Below are 8355 nucleotides of genomic sequence, written 5' to 3'. Positions count from 1 at the left end.
CCTTCCTGTCCATTAATTCTCTTAAAAGCAAAACTGATCCTAGATCAGCACGCCTACTCAGTCTTGTTACATGCAGCCCCAGATCTGTGTGGAAGTCGTGCATAATGCCCTCATCGGCATGCTCGATGAAGAATAGGGAGCAGTGTCATGCACCGTGGTCAGGCAGCAGTAATCTGTTAAACCCGTTAGGGGGCGCTAAAAGACGGGGTTATTCAGTTCATTCTGTACTTGTGTGAGTGGTCGGCAGAATGGAGGGAAATGGCCCACCCCCTTTCACTGAAGATCTCCTTTCCCTCTTTCTCTGTCATGTTTTGTGAAATAGAGATTTGATCATTATTGCATCTATATGCTTTTTGGGCATTATGAAAATGATATGCTAAACTCTGTCCTTGACTTTGAGCCGATGCATAAGAAATGGGAAATGAAGGCTAAACATATATTTCACAAATGACAAGTCATAGATTTTTGTTTTGTGCAATTACAGACATGTCTAGCATGCCCAATCTAATTGTAAGAAGAAGAACTCAAATGCCATGTACAGCAGATAATGACATAATCATGGCAACAATGTAATGGGGCTTACTACTGTGTAATGCAGTATTTCATTCAAATGGAAATGCCGCCCTCTTGTGGGCCTGTTCAGCAGCGCTCCCGGGCGCACATCAGAGCCTCTCGCGGATTGTGGAGAGGAATAGAGAAGCCAGCAAGCGCCTGCAGTTACACCTTGTACACAGATGGCCGTGTGACTCCTAGCTTGTAAATTATGTACATAAATTAACGTCTGAAGGTATCTGCGTGTATAAGTGTATATACATTTATGTCGCCATATCGACGGTTGACGGGGAAATCTGTACATCAAAGATCAGACCAACGAAAGGCAAGCATCATCTGTGTGGCACGTACCGTTAGACTTCCAGCCTGCTCTAGAATAGATTTAGAAAGACTCGACTCTAGTTGGGATTTTCAAACTTGGATTTACCGACACGCACTAATGGTGAAGCTTAATTTTAAAAAAGGATATAATTTGAAAATGTGTCGTATCTCGCATAATTTGATAGAATATTGATGTTAAAACAATTATAGCCAATGAAGTGCAATTTAAAGGTCGCTTGAGTAACGTTTGAAATAATTTGTGTAGCTACATAACGGAATATAAATTATAGGGCTTGGTTAGCTAGCTTGCTAGCTGTCTGGTTTACCAGTTTGTCTAAAATAATCAGAACGGACGTCAACGAGATGATACATTTAGGTAAGTGCAGTTTTCTTGCTACATTGTTTCAATTGTAACGAATTTCCAACAGTGGTCGACAGCCTGGAATGGAATCCCTATTTCTGTTCAGCAGGGTAGCTTAGGTGTTGCCATCTGTTATTGTACGCTACCATGATGTCTAATTGGAGAGTTAAATGCTTCTACCCGGTAATGTCTTGCCTCACATGTTCTTATTTAATCCCAGCACAGGGCAGGCTTCAATATTCATATATTATTTCCTAGGTTACATTGTTTACGTTATGTCAGATTTCTGTAGTGCGGGATAGCCTATTATTCGCGCCCGTGCGCCTGCTCCATGGAAAATGCCATCAAATGTATTATTTGCCAATTGCTTGTTACGTTAGTTTAGCTTCCCCTGCTGAAACAACAAATATGTTGTCTTATTATAACGTAGCGTATCCATGTATGATTTTTGTGGGATTTCAATCTGACGTGTCAATCATGAATGATAGCAAACCCTTGCGCGCTAGCTGACAACGTTGATCCTGCCACGGCTTCTACAGTCTGCTCCAGCAGCCAGTGAAATGTAAGAGGAGCCTTTTGGGGAAGGACCTGCGCTTGGCCGTGTTGTGTTTATTGTCAACAATATCAGGCTATAGCCTACAAACACCATCATTAATTGCGTTTTGCTTTTATTTTAAGGTCAAATTAGAATCAATCAACATGATGTGTCTTCCTCTTTTATTATTATTAAATGTTTTATATATATATATATATATACATAGTGATTATTAAAAATACATATTTTTTGTTTAAAAAAAAACGTTTGTTAAAAGAGAGGGTCAAAGTACTGGTTGTCATGTTTTATTGGATCACCCCACTGGGAGTAATAGCAGATGGGTAGCGTCTGAAATGGCACCCTATTCCCTATATAGTGCACTACATTGAACGGAGCCAATAGGGCCCTGGTTAAAAGTAATGCACCATATAGGGGATATGGTGCCATTTTTGATTCAGCCATGGTCTATAATAGTGATGTACTGTAGTCATGATCAGACAATTCCTTGTTGATAAAAAAAGCTGAGGACTTCATACGTTGACCCCTGAACCCAGTCACTGAAAACCATGAAGAGTACAGCTTATAATAAATCACTCTTCTAATATAAACTATGAAACAGTTTGGTTCAGAGGTGACACTCAGTAGCATAGAAATAAAATACGTGCCGTGGTCTGAGAGGCTTTGGCCATTCTGTTAATCCACTTTGATCAGTAGTATGATATGTAGTGGCCTAGACCTAAAACAGCAGACCTGTCCATCCACCATGGGGCGAGGGCTCCATCCACCATGGGCGAGGGCTCCATCCACCATGGGGCGAGGGCTCCATCCACCATGGGCGAGGGCTCCATCCACCATGGGGCGAGGGCTCCATCCACCATGGGCGAGGGCTCCATCCACCATGGGGCGAGGGCTCCATCCACCATGGGCGAGGGCTCCATCCACCATGGGGCGAGGGCTCCATCCACCATGGGGCGAGGGCTCCATCCACCATGGGCGAGGGCTCCATCCACCATGGGCGAGGGCTCCATCCACCATGGGGCGAGGGCTCCATCCACCATGGGGCGAGGGCTCCATCCACCATGGGGCGAGGGCTCCATCCACCATGGGCGAGGGCTCCATCCACCATGGGCGAGGGCTCCATCCACCATGGGCGAGGGCTCCATCCACCATGGGCGAGGGCTCCAGGAATAGTAAACCACTTTAGTAGCATGTGTAGTTGGCCTAGTTATAGTAATAAAAGTGCTCATTCATCCAAAGAGATGGGAGCTTGAGTAGATGATAGCTCCACTCCAGTAGTAGGCCTAGGTCCCTTCAGTAACATGTGTAACTCCTATTACTAAATGATTTCAGGTCAGAGGTGATCAGCTCAGTAGTATGTTATATTAAAACAGCTAAATCCATCCATTGGGATCGGAGCGCCATCTCAGTAGTAGACCTAAGACACTTTAGTAACATGTTGTAATCCTGATTTATCACAGAGACATCCGCTGATTAAGGCCCTCTCACCTGGATTAGATAGACTGTTGAGTGGGAGAGGGGAGGGAAGGAGAGGACAAGGGACAGAAGAAAGGAGGGGACAGGAGAAATGAGTAAAGAGGAGAGGAGGGGGAGGGGGTGGGAGGGGACAAGAGAGGGGAGGATGGGAGTGGAGAAGAGGAGAGGGGACAGGAGAGGAGGGACAGGGGAGGACAGGAGAGAGGAAAAGAGAGGGTGGAGAAGAGAAGGAGACAGGAGAGGGGACAGGAGAGGAGAAGAGAGCAGAGAGGGGAGGACAGGAGAGAGGAGAAGAGAAGGGGACAGGAGAAGAGAAGGGGACAGGAGAAGAGAAGAGAGGGGGAGTGGAAAAGGGACAGCAGAATAATAGACGGTTAGATAATACTCCTTCCTCTCACTCTCTCTCTCTCTCTCTGAATGATCTCACTTGATATCTCTCCTCTCCCCTCTCTCTCTCTCGCTCTCTCTCTCTCGCTCTCTCTCTTCCCCCCTCTCTCTCTGAGTGATCTCAGTCTCCCCCCTCTCTCTCTGAGGGATCTCAGTCTCCCCCCTCTCTCTCTGAGGGATCTCAGTCTCCCCCCTCTCTCTCTGAGGGATCTCAGTCTCCCCCCCCTCTCTGAGGGATCTCAGTCTCCCCACTCTCTCCGAGGGATCTCAGTCCCCCCCTCTCTCTCTGAGGGATCTCAGTCTCCCCCTCTCTCTCTCTCTGAGGGATCTCAGTCTCCACCCTCTCTCTCTGAGGGATCTCAGTCTCCCCCACTCTCTCCGAGGGATCTCAGTCCCCCCCTCTCTCTCTGAGGGATCTCAGTCTCCCCCTCTCTGAGGGATCTCAGTCTCCCCCCCTCTCTCTCTGAGGGATCTCAGTCTCCCCCCTCTCTCTCTAAGAGATCTCAGTCTCCCCCCTCTCTCTCTGAGGGATCTCAGTCTCCCCCTCTCTCTCTCTGAGGGATCTCAGTCTCCCCCCTCTCTCTCTGAGGGATCTCAGTCTCCCCCCTCTCTCTCTAAGAGATCTCAGTCTCCCCCTCTCTCTCTGAGGGATCTCAGCCCCCCCTCTCTGAGGGATCTAACGGTCCTCTGTGTGCTTGCTACCTACACTGCCCTCAGTGTCACATGCTTAACCTGGATTGGACAATAGTAGTTGTTGTGTTCCTAAGCCTTGGGTTCCTCCAATGGGAAGAGAACAATCACTGTGTGTTTGAGTGTTGTATGGAAGTTCCAAGTCCCAGTCTAAATGCAGGACAGGAGAAACAGTATCAAAGAGTCGGATACTGTGATGGTGATTATGATTAGAGGAGAGGAAGGAAGTTTAACTTCTCTCTTTTCAAAGTTAGATAAGGCATTTTATGTCTTTGATCATCTCTTCTCAAAATAGATTCTTATTGTAAACTGTGTTGTTGTTGTTGTTGTTGTTGGACGGTCTGATGTCTGTGTACAAATGCACATTTTCATTCAGCTTCTATCCAAATACAAAATATTCCTCTTCCTGGTATGTTGCTCAAGTCTGTACCTGTTAGCTGAAGCTGAGTGTTTTGGGCGTTGATATACAGTTGAAGTTGGAAGTTTACTTACACTGAGGTTGGAGTCATTAAAACTTGTTTTTCAATCACTCCACAAATTTCTTGTTAACAAACTATCGTTTTGGCAAGTCGGTTAGGACATCTACTTTGTGCATGACACAAGTAATTTTTCCAACAATTGTTTACAGACATATTATTTCACTTATAATTCACTGTATCACAATTCCAGTGGGTCAGAAGTTTACATACACTAAGTTGACTGTGCCTTTAAACAGCTTAGAAAATTCCAGAAAATTATGTCATGGCTTTAGAAGCTTCTGATAGGCTAATTGACATAATTTGAGTCAATTGGAGGTGTACCTGTGGATGTATTTCAAGGCCTACCTTCAAACACAGTGCCTCTTTGCATGACATCATGGGAAAATCAAAAGAAATCAGCCAAGACCTAAGAAAAAAATTGTAGACCTCCACAAGTCAGGTTCATCCTTGGAGCAATTTCCAAACGCCTGAAGGTACCACGTTCATCTGTACAAACAATAGTACGCAAATATAAACACCATGAGACCACGCAGCCGTCATACCACTCAGGAAGGAGACGCATTCTGTCTCCTAGAGATGAACGTACTTTGGTGCGAAAAGAGCAAATCATTCCCAGAACAACAGCAAAGGACCTTGTGAAGATGCTGGAGGAAACAGGTACAAAAGTATTTATATCCAGAGTAAAATGTAAATGTAAATGTAAAATGAGTCCAATATCGACATAACCTGAAAGGCCGCTCAGCAAGGAAGAAGCCACTGCTCCAAAACCGCCATAAAAAAGCCAGACTACGGTTTGCATCTGCACATTGGGACAAAGATCGTACTTTTTGGAGAAATGTCCTCTGGTTTGATGAAACAAAAATAGAACTGTTTGGCCATAATGACCATTGTTATGTTTGGAGGAAAAGGGGGGAGGCTTGGAAGCCGAAGAACACCATCCCAACCGTGAAGCACGGGGGTGGCAGCATCATGTTGTGGGGGTGCTTTGCTGCAGGAGGGACTGGTGCACTTCACAAAATAGATGGCATCATGAGGGAGGAAAATGATGTGGATATATTGAAGCAACATCTGAAGACATCAGTCAGGAAGTTAAAGCTTGGTCGCAAATGGGTCTTCCAAATGGACAATGGCCATAAGCATTCTTCCAAAGTTGTGGCAAAATGGCTTAAGGACAACAAAGTCAAGGTATTTGAGTGACCATCACAAAGCCCTGACCTCAATCCCATAGAAAATTTGTTGGCAGAACGGAAAAAGCGTGTGCAAGCAAGTAGGCCTACAAACCTGACTCAGTTACACCAGCTCTGTCAGGAGGAATGGGCCAAAATTCACCCAACTTATTGTGGGAAGCTTGTGGAAGGCTACCCTACCCTTACATTAATCATGCTTTGACGCCAGGACAGTTTCAGTTACGGGTATGCCTATCAAGTTAGGATTTGGCCAGTAGCCTTTGATAGAATACAAAATGACTGGTACTTGATACTTTGACCAATAGGACACATGCTTTCATCTCGTCATCAAAGTACTGTATCACTATTCATCCTTCTGAGAGTGAAATGTAAACTCAGATGATTGAATGATAGATACCTGCCACTGATGTCTGAATGATAGATACCTGCCACTGATGTCTGAATGATAGATACCTGCCACTGATGTCTGAATGATAGATACCTGCCACTGATGTCTGAATGATAGATACCTGCCACTGATGTCTGAATGATAGATACCCGCCACTGATGTCTGAATGATAGATACCTGCCACTGATGTCTGAATGATAGATACCCGCCACTGATGTCTGAATGATAGATACCCGCCACTGATGTCTGAATGATAGATACCCGCCACTGATGTCTGAATGATAGATACCTGCCACTGATGTCTGAATGATAGATACCTGCCACTGATGATTGAATGATAGATACCTGCCACTGATGATTGAATGATAGATACCTGCCACTGATGTCTGAATGATAGATACCCGCCACTGATGTCTGAATGATAGATACCTGCCACTGATGTCTGAATGATAGATACCTGCCACTGATGTCTAAATGATAGATACCTGCCACTGATGTCTGAATGATAGATACCTGCCACTGATGAATTTTTTTATTTATTTCACCTTTATTTAACCAGGTAGGCAAGTTGAGAACAAGTTCTCATTTACAATTGCGACCTGGCCAAGATAAAGCAAAGCAGTTCGACAACATACAAAAACACAGAGTTACACATGGAGTAAAACAACATACAATCAATGATGCAGTAGAAAAAAGAAAAAATAAGACTATATACAATGTGAGCAAATGATGTGAGATAAGGGAGGTAAAGGCAAAAAAAATGCCATGGTGGCAAAGTAAATAAAGTATAGCAAGAAAAACACTGGAATGGTAGATTTGTAGTTTGAAGAAAGTTCAAAGTTAAAATATAAATAATATGGTGCAAAGGAGCAAAATAAATAAAATAAATAAATACAGTAGGGGAAGAGGTAGTAGTTTGGGCTAAATTATAGATGGGCTATGTACAGGTGCAGTGATCTGTGAGCTGCTCTGACAGCTGGTGCTTAAAGCTAGTGAGGGAGATAAGTGTTTCCAGTTTCAGAGATTTTTGTAGTTCGTTCCAGTCATTGGCAGCAGAGAACTGGAAGGAGAGACGACCAAAGGAGGAGTTGGCTTTAGGGGTGACCAGAGAGATATACCTGCTGGAGCGCGTGCTACAGGTGGGTGCTGCTATGGTGACCAGTGAGCGGAGATAAGGGGGGACTTTACCTAGCAGGGTCTTGTAGATGACCTGGAGCCAATGTGTTTGGCGACGATTATGAAGCGAAGGCCAGCCAACGAGAGCGTACAGGTCGCAGTGGTGGGTAGTATATGGGGCTTTGGTGACAAAACGGATGGCACTGTGATAGACTGCATCCAGCTTGTTGAGTAGGGTATTGGAAGCTATTTTGTAAATGACATCGCCGAAGTCGAGGATTGGTAGGATGGTCAGTTTTACGAGGGTATGTTTGGCAGCATGAGTGAAGGGTGCTTTGTTGCGAAATAGGAAGCCGATTCGAGATTTCACTTTGGATTGGAGATGATTGATGTGAGTCTGGAAGGAGAGTTTACAGTCTAACCAGACACCTAGGTATTTGTAGTTGTCCACAAATTCTAAGTTAGAACCGTCCAGAGAAGTGATGCTGGACAGGCGGGCAGGTGCAGGCAGCGATCGGTTGAAGAGCATGCATTTAGTTTTACTTGTATTTAGGAGCAGTTGGAGACCACGGAAGGAGAGTTGAATGGCATTGAAGCTCGTCTGGAGGGTTGTTAACACAGTGTCCAAAGAAGGGCCAGAAGTGTACAGAATGGTGTCGTCTGCGTAGAGGTGGATCAGAGATTCACCAGCAGCAAGAGCGACATCATTTATGTATACAGAGAAAAGAGTTGGCCCAAGAATTGAACCCTGTGGTACCCCCATAGAGACTGCCAGAGGTCCAGACAGTAGGCCCTCCGATTTGACACACTGAACTCTGTCAGAGAAGTAGTTGGTGAACCAGGCG

At 45.0% G+C, this 8355-nt stretch overlaps 1 protein-coding gene across 1 annotated transcript in view; it reads left to right on the top strand.

The window, feature by feature from the left end:
- Positions 1-658: 658 nt before the first annotated feature.
- The window catches only part of LOC106572720 (uncharacterized), a 107069-nt gene continuing 99372 nt past the window's right edge, over positions 659-8355 (top strand). The window contains exon 1 of the mRNA XM_045696109.1: positions 659-1249. The gene's annotated coding sequence lies outside the window, so the exon portion shown is untranslated. The remainder of the gene's footprint in view (positions 1250-8355) is intronic.

Source organism: Salmo salar, chromosome ssa15 (genome assembly GCF_905237065.1).
Source record: "Salmo salar chromosome ssa15, Ssal_v3.1, whole genome shotgun sequence".
NCBI classification, from domain to species: domain Eukaryota; kingdom Metazoa; phylum Chordata; class Actinopteri; order Salmoniformes; family Salmonidae; genus Salmo; species Salmo salar.
This window is presented reverse-complemented; position numbering and strand designations above follow the sequence as displayed.